Genomic DNA, 13,152 nt, shown 5'->3' with positions numbered 1-13,152 from the left:
GGAGAGATTTTGAGCCCTAACTTTTTGTAATGTTTATATCAGATTTTGAGGAATTCTGTATAAATCATGGTTGTAGAGACTTATTGATAAATAGCGGTAACGAAATACTCATGTTAGGGTACGCGGACGACTATGTTCTTCTCGCCGACACACCGACAAAACTTAATAGGAAATTGAATGCTCTTAATTTATATTGTAAACAGAACCAGTTAATTGTTAACATTGAAAAAACTAAATATGGAGAGTGCTACGTTGAGGTGGCAGACGAGTATGTGTACTTGAGCGTTGCGTTTCATAGATCGGGATCTTCACAGACAATTGTAAGGTATTAAAATAAGCTGCAACGCTTATTATTTTAATGCCTTTTAATTTTTTGTGTTCCTATCCGGCTGCAAAAAGTGCTCTTAGTGCTACCAATACAACAGTTAGTTCTGTCCTTAAATCTATTCATACTCTAGAAATCAAATTTTGGGAATCTTGTATGAGATTATTTCAAAGTTTTGTAGTAAGCTCTCTGAGTTATGGTTAGGTAATTTAGAGTCTGTGTTTTTCGAATCAAATGGAGAAGGTTCACCTTTCTATTTTGAAAAAGTTACTTTTCTTGCCAACTTGTACCCCAAATAATGCAACTAGATTGGAGACGGGTGCCATCCACTTGGCTTAAAAAATTTTTAAGGATTCCATTCCATGAATCAAAATATTAAAAATGAATCACACTCATTACCCCAAACTTTATTTACAGAAATTAATAAAATTATCAAAGAGTGATCCATATAATAAATTTAATTGGGTAAACCAACTTAATTTGTTTTTTGCTTAAGCCTTGTGAATTATTTGATTTATGAGACAACATGAGTTCGGAGTCTTTTTCTTTTAACAGCGAACCTTTACTGGAAAAGTTTAAAAATTATCTAATAGCTAAAGATGAGAATTGTCGCAACCTTTTCAGGAGCTTATTGATTTATCCTAATTTATCTTTGCAACCTGACACACAGCGCTACCTTTTTACTCGCATGCCAATGTTTTTTAAAAAAGAGATTTCGCGCAGATGATAGTCATTAATAAGCATGTATGCAGAATTATTCTTGATAAAAAGAAATTCGTCTTCCATCTCAACGTAGTTTGTACATCTTCTAACTTAAAAACAGAGAAGTAGAGCGATCGTAGAGTGATTATTGTTTAAAATAAAATTTTATCTTTACGCGTGTGTGAAAGTTAAATTTCTGTTTAGTATTTTTATTATATTTATGTATTGTTAAAACTCCCTTGTATTCACAGTTATACTTCATATAGGGCTCGTTGGATGTGGAATCACGGTAACTTTATTTGTTTATAAAAAATTTCATTTTTTTATTAAAATTAATTAATTAATATCTCGAAAATAAAAAAAAACATTTTTTTATTTTGTTTATTAGAAGCATACATTTTAAGGGTAAAAAATAAATAATTATACTAAATTTTTACACTTAATTACTATGCGCTTAATTTTCTTTTTTTGTCTAATCAGACTTACTTTTTGACTGTGTTAATGAGAATAAAAAGTACGGTTTACAAGGATTCTAAGAGGATTAGTTAATTATTCAAAGTCTGTTAATTAATATAATGCTCTTATAGGAATTGGCGGGCGTAATCTAAATTGCGTGAGATAATAATCAGAGTTTCCGAATTAATTCGAAATAATATTGGAGATATTAAAAAGTTTATAAGGAATTTTTTAAAAAAAGAAGAAAAACTAAAAATTTTGATTCATACATATGAAAAGTTATCAACTTTAAATTGGAATATTGACTTTTTTTAAATTAAATCAGCTTGATATGTTTGATATATTTTCCCTTTACTTTTTGCAAATTGGTAATTTGCTGTTGGCTCTCTCTCGCTCTCTCTATTTCTCGTTCAAAACAGTAATTTCAAATCTGATTAGTTTGATAAACTCTGTCCATGAGGAGTGCAGAAACTTATTTAATTGAATATTCGATGTTAATTATATTCTATTTAAATATCGCAACTGTTTATTTCAACTTAATTATTATTATTGTAATAATTAATAATTAAACAAAGTGACTTTCGTATTAAGTATTACATTTATTATTCCTTTTTTTTCTTTTTAATATTTATTTAGGATGTAACTTCTTTCCGCATTATTTGTTAAGCATAGTTAATAGTTTACTAATTTATTAATAATAATTTAATTAACATAATTAAACACTTATAAGGAAATTTTCTGAGTTTCTTTTTTTTTTGAATATTTTATTAAATTATTATGAATAATAAATTTTATTGAGTCTCTTTTGGATAATTGTTCCTAATAAATAGGAATTCGAGTTTGAAAACTCACTTTTAATACTGAACTTCTTAGTTGTGACTTGGGACCAACTTTAAGGTATTAATCTTATTATCCCTTTTGAAAACACTTTCAGTTTGTTTTCTGGAAGTTTCCTTTTTGAGAGTAGGTTAATGTGAGGTATTGTATTAAATTGTTACTAACTTCCGGTCTCAAAAACAAATGCGACCTTTGAAAGAAAAGTTAAAGATATATACCTATATATATAAATTTATAAAAGCTACTTAAGCAGTCCGTTTATTTCATGATTTGAAAGTTTTATTTTATTTATATAGGAGTATAACAACATTGGTTTATTTTCATTAGATAAAAAATAAAAAAAAAAAAGAAATTCATTGATAAATATAATATATATATATATATATATATATATGAATAACGTATAATTTAGTTGTCTTTTGATTTTATTGTATTTTTATTTTACTTTTTTGTTTATTTTATTTTTATAAAACTTACTGAAAAGACAAATGTCGATTGTCATGAAAACTCGTCAAGTTAATAGAATCTAGAAAACGAGCACGTCGAAAATTGCTGCTACAGCATTACAACGCGGATTCAAGTATATTGCAGACCGAACAGTTTTCTCGAACTACATGTTTCAATCCGTCAAATTGAATAACAAATTAAAAACAAAAACGTATGTAACAAGCAGTAATTGGATAAAAAAAATTTAGTCACAATTTTGTAAATATAAAAATCAAATGTAAAATGTAGTTCTAATCAATCGTAGTTACAATTTACAATTAATCACTGTTTTTAGATTTTACAAATTTTTCCAGTCAATGATGGTTATAATGGATAAAATGAATTAGTGTAAAAATCAATAAACGCCCACTAAAATGTAAAAAAAAAAATAAGACTGTAAATACCATTTTTCAAATTTCATGTTTTATCTCGTTGGAGTCGAGACTTGAAAATGTATATCGTGCGAAATGTATTTGTTTGCATTCACTTGTGATTATCAATTTTGTTGAGAATTGAGTCAACACTCGCCAATGTTCGACGTTCAGTTATAATGTCAAAAGTGCTTTGAATAATGTACATAATTAGAAATTAAATCGATTTTGAAAAGCTTAGTGGTTATTCCCACTGTAGCTCGTGTTTCCACATTCTGAATATAATTATAGATCCACTTTAACAGTCTAGAGCAGTGTCACATGAACGACCGACCCCCAAATTGAACCCGTGAGATTATCATAGAATATATATATATATATATATATATATGTATATATATAAATTTCTATTTTCAGTCAGTAATGTACCTCTTTGCTTTCAATCCACATAATCATTTTCATAGCAATAGGAAAAATAAAGAAACAATTTTTCGATAAACAATAGTTCGAGATATCTCGATTCTTTTATAAAGAATTTAATTGAACCAAATTGAAAAATCCAAATTTTTTATTTATCTACATGTTTAAAACAAAATTTTTGTTTAACTTTATCTTTATTCAAATATATTTTTATTTAGACAAATTTTTCATTTAGCAGATTTTCTATTTTACGGGATTACCATTTAATCAAATTTTCATGTAACAAAATTTCTCATAACCCACCGTCATTCGCATTAGATTTTGTAATACAGTTATTCGTATAGGTGATGAAAATAATTTAGTTTTGTAATAATTTTGCCGTTAACATGAAAATTATGATTGTAATTACAAATCAAACGAACCATATACCATTAATATATAAATATAAAACATTAATTTTTTATAACTGTATTTTCAAAAATATCCCCATGTATGTATATAAATTTGCTCTCTCGTACAGGAACGTTTGAAAACTTAAGAAATAAAAATCAGAAATATAAAATCATAAACTAAAACTAAAATTTCATTCATAACTTTGAGAATATGGAAAATTATTTTTCGAGCATAAATTACAAGAAGAAAATTGAATAAAAGAAAAAAAAAGAGTTAAATCGAATGAGAAGAATAAATTTGAACTAACGTAACATATATATTAGTGGAATTGGTGTGAAAATAATTTTCATAAAATTTCAGAAATAATTTGAATATATTGTCACAACAATAAACTTTCAATTGCTCTGATATATTTATGCATAATATATTATATAGAGTCGAGGGATAATTTTTATTTTTAGGGAGAATATAGCAATGAAGAACTATTTCATTTCCCAGTTTGTGATGATGAATGGAACTGCAGTAGATGTCTCCTAACAAATGAGATCTGGGTTATGAAGACAGAAATAGCTGCGAAGGTGTTATTATTTTTTTTTTTTTCGAAAAAAAGAAAAGTTTCTTCTCTTCTGAAACAAGACAAAATTTTCTATTTCGATTTAATTTTATTCCAATTTATTTATAGGTTCAATACACATTTAAAATTGTGTTTTCCTACACAAAATTAAAACACGATTTTCTAAAGAATAGAGATTTTTTTGGGCTTAAAAAATACAGGATAAATTTAATTTACAATTAAATTACAAAATTATTAAAAGCCTTTTTTGTTATTATATTTTTGAATTTTTGTTACTATGTCGAAATTTCAGTTACTGTTTTTTATAATGTTCGGTAGGAAAATAATTTTATAGAAATATAAGACAAAAGTCTCATTGTATATATATATATATATATATATATATGTATATGTGTGGTATTTTTCTGTGTGATAAAAATGATCTTTTATTTATACAATGAGGGTAAAACTCGTGCTCAAGTTTTCTTGCGTTCGTATTTGTTACCACAGAATCCACAAGCATGAAATCCTTTTTGCGCACTTTGCATATCGACAATTTTCAACTGTGAGACTGAGTGAAGAGAAATTCCTCGCAATGTTTTCTCATGAGACTACTACCACCATCATGTATGCTTTATTTTGTGCTTGTTTAACACTCTGATGAACTCGTTCAAAACATTTTAATGATCATTTCAATATTTTTTTTGATAATTTAAAAATTTCCACAATTTAACCAAACAAATTTATTTCACGTTCAATGAATAATAATTAAATTAAATCAGCAATTTTTATTTTTTTATTTTAGCAAATAAAAACTTTTATATAATTACTGTTGAAAGTTGTTTTTTCTACTTTAACAAAAAATAAAAATTATTTACGAAAATAGAAGTTTAAGAAAAAATAGACTTTAAGGAGATTATAGCGGAAATAGAATTAACATATTAGGAATTTAATGAAACTTGGTCAACTATTAGATAAATGTTTGAAAATTATATAGCTAAATTTTTGATACCTCTAGGTTCTTGTGAAAAAAGTTATGAGCGTTTTTGTTTTTTAACAATTAACATTCGAGTCTTATTGGAATTTTTCATACATATTTACTCACCACAAAGTAATTAACATTAGAAAATTGATGAAACTTTTTTTAATACAAAACAGATATATAATGATTAAATATCTGTTTAAAAAAGTGTCATTACCCAGATAGCACCCAATTTTGCAGGAAGTTAACAGGAAGTTAACGACCATAAGTTCGGAAGTTAACACTGTTAACTTCCTATTAACTTTCCAGAAGTTTTAAATGTCCTCAGAGTTTAAGTTAACACTGTTAACTTGTTGGAATTTATGAAACTAAATTTGCCGAAAGTTTATTTAGTAAGTTTGCATAAATTTTGCAAAATGCTTTTTCTGATTAATTAAAAAATTAAAAAAATAATTTTTTTTTCAAGATGTTTGTATTTTAGTACATCCATAGCTTATCCATAGGGAAATGTAATTAAAAAGTATTGCGCATCCCTAGCTGCTGTAGAAAACATCTGCGCATTTAAATAGATTTTTAAGTGTACCATAAAAATATTATGTAAAATTACAAAGGAAAACAATCAGCAAGTTTACTTTTCTAAGTTTCAACAAGTTAACAGTGTTAACTTCAACTCTGAGGACAAATAAAACTTCTCCAAACTTATCGCCGTTAACTTTCTGTTAACTTCCTGTAAAGTTCAGTGCTATCTGGGTGGGTTCTTGTTGGAGTTGCAATAAATTAATTTTTAACAATATTTCACGTTTTATAGGTTAAATTGAACAGCTGTCAGAACATCTGGCAACGTTGCACACTTGATCATGTGCGTTATACGTTAATTTTGTGCGCTAAATTTTAAAATATTGATTCTGATAGCTTAAAAACTGAATGTAAACAATTCATAGCAACCAGGCGGTGTTGCCAGACGTTTCAAAATACCGAGTAAGTCAAATTATAAAATAATGGCTTCTGTTTTGATTAGTTCAGTCAATCCTATAACCTCCTTAAGAAAAAATATTTAAATTGAGGTTTATAAAATTAAAATATTATTATTAATAATAATTTTTAGAATTTACACAAATTATTTATTTATATATTTTGCGCATGATCAAAATTTGTTTTTTATATCGCTTCCTTAAAATTTTGTAAACAAGAAGGGGGTCCTTTATGTTTATTTCATAAACATTATGCTTCCTCATTATGTGAAGCAAAAAATTCGCTTCCTCGTGAAGGAAGCAATGAATTGGTCCAATTCAATTGATTGATTTAAAAACTTTCGAATTAAAAATGTTTTAAATTAATTAAATTTTTTGAAAAATAAAGAAAATTTTAATTAATTTTGAGTGTAACATAAACTTTATATATACGAATCGATTCGTTTTAATGCAAGGAATACAATTATTTTATTCATCAACTTGAATTTAAAAAAAACACAAAATTTTTTAGCTAAAATATGAATTTTCGATTTTTCAATTTTTATTAATTCTCAAATTTTAAATCAAATCTATACTTTATATATACCAACCAATTCGTTTCAATACAGGGAATAAAATTATTTCATATATAAACATGAATTTAAATAAACACATCATTTTTTAGCTAAAATGAGAATTTTTGATTTTTTAACTTTCTTTAATTCTTTAAATTTCAATCAAATCTATACTTTATATATATCAATCGATTCATCTTGACATAAAGAAGACGATTATATTATATATTACCTTAAATTTTTCGATTTAAAAATTTTTTCAATTAAAAAAAAATTTTTGGAAAAAAGACGATTAAATTTTTTTTTTTTGGGTATTTTTAAAAATCCTCTCGTCATTTTTGAGAGATTAATGAGGTAAATAAGCCTACCAAATTTTATCCAAATCCATTAAAACCTGTTAAAGATATCGTGTTCACAAAAATGATCCACACACACATACACACACACACACACATACACACACACATACATACATCCGGACAATTGATCAGGATCTCATATAACATGTTTCTATATAGAGGAAAATTTGTTTTCACCATTTTTAAAAAGTTTATAAACGAAAGGACTACATAGCTTCCTCCACGAGGAAGCAAAATAATTCAATTTTAATTTAAGATGATTTATTTTCTATAGAAATAATTTTTAACATCATCATCGCTTGGATTTTTGAACAAGTGAACCATTTTGATAAAATTTAAAGTGCAAATTTTTGTCATATGCAAAATGTATAAATAAATAATTTTTGTAAGTTTTAAAATTTTTCTTGAAAATTATTGTTATCTGTTGTTTCAGCGGATCCTATTATTAGTATATTTTAATTTTTTAAACGTCAATTAAATTTTTTTCTGGAAGTCTGCATTATCAGGCATCAACGTCCTTAACTAAAAATTTATTTCATTTAAAGTTATAAAATTGTTTGTTATTTTCATTGCCAAAATCTTCAGTTTCACTAATTTTCGCAACTATTAATTAAATTTACCCAAAAATAGAAATTAGGGAATAAGAAAAGATTTTATAATACTTTTCCTAAAAAAGAAAAAAAAAGTCAAAAAATTGTTTTGAAAAAACAGAAATTATTGTTACCATTTTGATTTTTCATTAGAATTTCCAATATTTGTAATTTTCATTCCAATTTTATTTTAGATACTATCTTTGAAAAAAGAATGTTAACTGTTTTGATGTTCAGTTTCCGCATATCCAAATGATACTTGATTCGACAGAGGAAATTAATGCCATAAAAATTAATGGGTCGCTCTCTATACATATATTTTCACATGAATAGGAAATTTTAACTCGAAAATGTCATTAAGTGCACTTCTATCAATTTCGCTAATATTATCATTAAATTTTCCTTACTCCCTTGATACACCGTTCCAATCAGGAAATTATTGTCTCACACTCTTTATAAATATTACAATAAGAGATTTAAAATGTTTTTACAATAATTATTATTTATTGTGTATACATTTTGCCATTGTGTGTCAAAATGAGAAAACTTTTTTTTTACTAGATTAAAAAAAATATTTTTCCTATTTTCAGAATGTTAGTAAAAAATTTCAATTCATCTAATCGAAAACATCACTGGAGCAAAAATAAAATTTAAGTTCTGTGGTGCAAAAAATAATTTTGAATTTATCAGAGAAAAAAAATATATAACTCATTGGATCGAAAAAATGTTTGATTCATCATAAAATTTGAAATTCAAATCAAATATTTGATCAAAGAAAATTAAAGTTATCTAAAATTTTTTTTTTCATTTTAATGTGTGTTAAATTACTCATTGATAGGCTATTTACTATTCTATATTGTTATCATTATTTTTTTTTATTATAATATAGAATAAATATTCGAATAGTTGTTTATAATTTGATTTATAATGCTTTATCTATAATAAATAAATATTTAATTGTTGTTTGTGATGTTAAAAACAAATTACTTTTTACATTATAAAATATAAGTAAACAACTATTGTAATTGTAAGTTCACTGATAGAAGCACGGAAAAAAAGGAATTGCTTACAGATGCTAACTGATGTTTGTTATCAGATCTATTACAATATTAGTAACCATAGCTAAATTTTTTGCAAAAAAGTTGGCTATGATAAATAATACCAGTCTTAATTTTTAAAAATTTACTGTCACAGCAAAATTTTTTGACCCCACGGTAAATTTGATCGCTGTCCCTATATTAGTTAACGTAATTTGATGTGACAGCAAATAATTCGCTGCCACAGAACATTTTTTCTATATGCGTGAGTAACAATTTGTTACTTTGTTAAAGACTTTGAGAATTGATGATTTGTGCATTCTAAAAAAAAATTAATGTGAATTCTCAGTTTTCTTTTTTTTTATAAATTTACAACTAAATGTTTATTATTATATTGTTAAATTAATTTTTTTTTTGTAAATCCCATTTTTTTCTGTGTGAGGATCACTTTTTTGCGAAATATTACTGATGAATAATATCTTTCATTCTCGCAATAAATCTTTAGCAGCATGAAATAAAAAAAAAGACATTTTGCACACATCTTTAACTTCTTACCTTAAGAAAGGCAAAGTGTTAGATTCCGAGGTCGAAGATGGAGAGATATCACGAGGATCATCCTGCAAGCTTGAGAAGAGATTGGCCCGGGCGGCATGGCTCCCACCTCGCGTGTTTCGTCCTTTTTCCACTTTTTCCCCCCTCTATACAATCACTATATATGATGTTGTTTTGTTTTCTTTTTTTTTCAATTCACTGAGTTATGTAATTTTTTTTTTTGCTCTTTCTTTTTTACATATAAAATATATATATAAAATGGTCGCAAAAGACCACAAACGCAAATTTCGAATCACACAAAAAAACACCCTCTTTTGGTAAAAGCACCTCAATTCCGCGACAAGATGGTTCGTTCACCCGCACTAAAGCAAAAGCCCAGGGAAACTCTTGTTGATCACCACGAGAAATTCACAATTAGATGGTATGAATGATTATAATTTTAATTGATTATCAAGAGAAAGAGTAAGAGTTAGAGAAAAAAAGGATTGAGAATAAAAAAATAATTTTTTTAATTTTTGATAAATATATAAATTTTTTGGGGGAAAATAAAAATGGAAATGATTTTTTTTTTTTTTTTTTGGTTGGGAGAGATGAGAGAATCTTTTGAGATTTTCCGCGAGATCTGAGCGCAGGACACGATGGCCCGGCCACTGCGCCGGCACTGAGGCTACGCCGCAGCCTCGGCCTCCTGGTGCTACCCCCCTTGGCCTCCCATTTTCCATCTCTACATCTCCAACCCTCTCATTCTGTCTCCTTCTCGCTCTCGTTCTCTTTCTCTCGTTCACTATTGCCAACCCCCACTATTCATTTCTCGTCTTTCTCTCCCACCGTTTCTATCCAAAATATCCTCCTCTCGGTCTTTCCATTTCCGGTTGACCCTTCAAATCGTCTCATTTCTTCATCTTCTTTTCTCATTCCTCTATTTCTTTTTTTTTCTTCATTTTTATTTTTTCCTTATTTTGACCCTTTTCTTCTTCTTCACGTTTCCTGACTTATTTTTTTCCTTTAATTTTGATTTCTCCTCCATTATATATATATATATATATATATTGTTTTTATTTATTTGTTAGTTTTTTTCTCTCCTTTTTCTTTTTTACGTTTCCTTTCTTATTTTTTCCAATTTTGATTTCTCCTCCTTTATATATAAAAAATATATTGTTTTTATTTATTTGTTAGTTTTTTTTAAATTTTGTTTTGTTTTCACTCTTTATAACATTCGATTTTTGGTATTTGATTATTATTTCAACTGGTTTCTTAAATACGTACACGGAAAAATTTATTGTGTCAAAAAAAAATTTCGCGTCTGACAAAAAATTTTGTTTTCTTTACAAGTCCGATTTGTATATTTCCAAAAATCAGCTATTTTGTGGAAACTACAACTGAAGTTTATAAATAACACAAGAAATTTTTTCCGTGATTAAGAGAACTTTTTTTTAAACATGTGCTGAAATTAAGACAAATCTTTTTAAATTTAAGACTCAATTTGATCTGAATTTTATTTATAATGTACTGACAAAATAAAGATAGATTCATCATGACCTCATTTTCATATACACAAGCATTAGTTTTTTTTTTTTTTTTTTTGTCTTTTTTCATAATGAAAAGAGAAAAATTCAGAAGACTTTTTTTTTGTCAAAGTATAGGTATAATGTAGTCTTCAAATTTGAATTATGTATAATCTTTCACTAATTTAAATTAGTAAAAAATTGTACTAATTTTTAGTCATTTTTCACTAAAACTTAGGGAGAATGTTTTTTTTTTTACTGAATCAAATAGTAATATATTTTGCTAAAAAATAAAGTAAAGTTTTGTTTGAACCGCCATTGTTTTGATTTAACTCAAATTTTTGGTTACTTCAATAAATAATTGAACAAAATTATTTTGTTTCAAAAAATATTTATTTGATCCAGTGAAATGTCACATGAAAACCACTGATTCAAATAGCTAGAATTTAGCGACTAATTTGAGACCAGTGACTTTTTCACTGCGATTCATATTTAGAGAGATAGCAATACATTTATTTGGTTGTTTCAAACAATTAAAAATTTTTAAATTTTGAATATTCAAAAACGTATTTCAGATTCGTAATTAGCGACCCTGAAAAGCACCAAGTGACGAGTTTCAAACGAATACGATCAATTTTTTACAATTTTGTCGGACATATTGGATCCGCCATTTTGAATTTTCAAAAACGAAATTCAGTTTCATAATTAGGGACCCCGAAATCCCCTGAGTAACAAGTTTCAAACGAATCAGATCAATTTTTAATTTTTTTTTCATACGCCATTTTGAATTTTCAAAAACGGATTTCAGATTCGTGATCAGCAACTTCAAAAACTCTTAAGGATACAGTAATCCGTAAAATTTGTTGAATGGACAAATATATGACTGAAAGGGTTTATGTAGATTAAGTGCAGGGTCAAGTAGATTGAAGGTAGATCCAAATAGGGTTAAAATAGGTGAAAGAAGGGTTAAAGGAGGTTCAATGTAGGGTCAAAGTGTTTTTTTTATCTTCCGCGATCATTTTTTCATCTTTCACTTAACTTTTTTTCATATTTCATTTTTGTTGTTTTTTTACAATTTGTTTTTTCTTAGTTTTTCATTTTTTTTGTTTCTGGCACTTTTTCATTTCTAGTTCCTTTTTCAATATTTCTCTTTGTTTTCACAATTCGCATTGCCTTTTTCTCCGTTTTTTTCCAACATTTTCTCACTTCACGGTATCTGAGTCCACCTTCTGTTTGTTTGTCGTTTTCGTTTTTTGACGAAAAGAAATCACGATTCTGTCCTTATCTCGTTTTCATCTGAAGCGCGAAATACACACGCTGTTGCCAACCGGATTCCTAAAATCTTCGTCTATATAAGAGGATTATTTTATTGATTTTTTTTTTGATATTCTAAAATTTCATTTATTTTGACGATTTTCATAATAAAATAAAATAATTAATGACAAATATGTTACTTGTGTCTCTCATTTATTTAGAAAAAAAATTTATCAAACATGAGACTTTTTATTCATATACATTCGACAAATTTTTAACACATTTCACATATGTTTTTAATAAAAAAATTTTAATATACTTTAAAAAAAAAAAAATATGTATATTGAAATTCATGAAAACAATGTGAAAACCTATTTTTTCAGTAAATTGTTTGTAGTAATGTCAAACAGAGGAAATTTTCGCGAGATACTTTCAAATTTTTCCACAGGAGTGTGCTATGAAATGTTTTTTTTTCACGAAAAATAAATAAAATAAATATACCAAGATTTTCGAGAAATTTTAGCGTAAAGAAGAATTTCTGTTTTTTTTTTATAGAAGGTGGTGTGTTACACACAAAAACATTTTATGCAGTAATAAAATTTCTTTTAAAATCTTTATCATTCTCGAATTTTACATGAAGCTTCCCTGATGTGACATCCACAGGATTTTTTTCCATTCAAAATAAATCTATTTTTGTGACTTACTCCATATATATATATATGTATTTTTTGTCAAGTGTCTCTTGAAATTTTTATTTACACGAAAATTCAATGTTTTACGAGGAATACTTTTGACAATAACATTT

At 26.5% G+C, this 13,152-nt stretch overlaps 2 protein-coding genes across 3 annotated transcripts in view; one reads left to right on the top strand and one right to left on the bottom strand.

Moving 5' to 3' along the window:
• LOC127286918 (inactive dipeptidyl peptidase 10) overlaps nucleotides 1-10,266 on the bottom strand; it is a 163,201-nt gene extending 152,935 nt beyond the window's left edge. For both annotated transcript variants that reach the window (XM_051313564.1, XM_051313565.1), the window contains exon 1: nucleotides 9,592-10,266. The gene's annotated coding sequence lies outside the window, so the exon portion shown is untranslated. The remainder of the gene's footprint in view (nucleotides 1-9,591) is intronic.
• The window catches only part of LOC127286919 (SH2 domain-containing protein 3C), a 120,215-nt gene that overhangs the window by 41,825 nt on the left and 65,238 nt on the right, over nucleotides 1-13,152 (top strand). The window lies entirely within an intron of this gene.

The sequence above is a fragment of the Leptopilina boulardi genome, unplaced genomic scaffold, assembly GCF_019393585.1.
Source record: "Leptopilina boulardi isolate dan_hultmark-lab unplaced genomic scaffold, ZJU_Lbou_2.1 LbouV2_366, whole genome shotgun sequence".
Classification (NCBI taxonomy): Eukaryota; Metazoa; Arthropoda; class Insecta; order Hymenoptera; family Figitidae; genus Leptopilina; species Leptopilina boulardi.
The sequence above is the reverse complement of the archived record's forward strand: the minus strand, read 5'-3'. Positions and strand labels throughout refer to the sequence as shown.